Below are 1370 nucleotides of genomic sequence, written 5' to 3'. Positions count from 1 at the left end.
GAAAAGAAGGATAAAAAGGGAAGACAGACTCCTCCTTCCCCTTAGGGAACCCCCTTCTCCTTGCCATGTAGTCAGCAACCCCAGCACTGAATCGGCTGGGGTAGGGCGACCCCATTTGCCCTTCTCCATCTTGGGCTTCTCCTGTGTCTGGGGCTTGTCCTCTGGATGCCTCTGTCCTCTCATCCAGAGTCACCTCTGAGCCCCACCCTGTGGCCTGAGGGGTGAGAGCAGTGGGAAGTGTCAGAATGAGCGCTCCGTGGTCCTTCTGTTGGGGACGTCACTGAGGACGGGTCACAGCCTCCTGCCAGCGCCATTTGCCCTCATTTCCCGAGGGCTGTCCATCTGGCCTCCCGAGGTGATCTCCGTGGCCCCCAGGCCCATCGAGTGTCCAGTGATTCCACCTGGGAGGCAGGGTAGGAGTCTCCGTTGAGCCCGGGCATCCCCAGAAACATGTCTCCGGATTCTGAGAGATTGAAAGAGCCGCCAGAGCCTGCGGAGGAAGGGGGTGTCGGGGAGCTGGTGCGGCTGGGCCCCCCTGGGTGACAGACACAGCGGTCTTGATGGCAGATGTTTGCCTCCTCTTGAAACTTTCCGATATTTTTCTTATAGCGAATCCGCTTGTTGCCAAACCAGTTATAGACCTGAGAGACGGTGATGCCACACCCCTTGGCGAGCTCCTCCTCTGCCTCCTCACTGGGGTGCGGGTTACTCGGGTGGGGATAGAAACACTCATGTAGGACCTCACCTCGGTGGCCTGTTTGCTGAAGGTCCGGCGTTTCCGTCTGGCATCCAGGAACCGGGAGCGCAGGATCGTGACGGCCTCGCAGGTGCTCTGCCTGGGCTGCACGATATTTTTTGAACTTACTGTGTATGATGCTCCCACCCGCCCCATCTCCTCGGGTGCCGCAGGCCTCATGATGTGGGCCGTGAACTCGTTACATGCCTGCTCACACTTCTTTAGCTCCGGGTGGTAGATATGGTGACTCTGGGCAAGTTTGCTGTGATCGTCGGAGTGTTCGATGGATGAGGGTGAGGAAATGAAACTTGGGCGAGTACCATGGGTTCAGTCCCTGTGACCTTCCCCTCCCAGGATATTGCTGTGATCCCTAACCTCCCTCGTGCCAAGAGATAAATGTGGATTCGCAAAGAGGCAGGGCCCCAAGGAGCTTCAGCTCAGGGGAGAGAGGAGTTACTCACTTCTGACACCCCTACCCTTTGCTTTAAGGCTACATTCTCCTTCTCTAATATATGTTGCTTAAAGTACATGATGGTTTGTGATTAGACATGCGATAATTGTGGAGAAAGCAAAGTTTTGTGCTTTAGAACAAAAGTCTAGAGTCTTTAGGGGGGTGTCTCTCTCTGTCTCTCTG

At 55.7% G+C, this 1370-nt stretch overlaps 1 pseudogene; it reads right to left on the bottom strand.

The window, feature by feature from the left end:
• Positions 1-179: 179 nt before the first annotated feature.
• Positions 180-1370, bottom strand: part of LOC102754377 — a 6455-nt pseudogene continuing 5264 nt past the window's right edge.

The sequence above is a fragment of the Myotis davidii genome, unplaced genomic scaffold (assembly GCF_000327345.1).
Source record: "Myotis davidii unplaced genomic scaffold, ASM32734v1 scaffold206, whole genome shotgun sequence".
NCBI classification, from domain to species: Eukaryota; Metazoa; Chordata; class Mammalia; order Chiroptera; family Vespertilionidae; genus Myotis; species Myotis davidii.
This window is presented reverse-complemented; position numbering and strand designations above follow the sequence as displayed.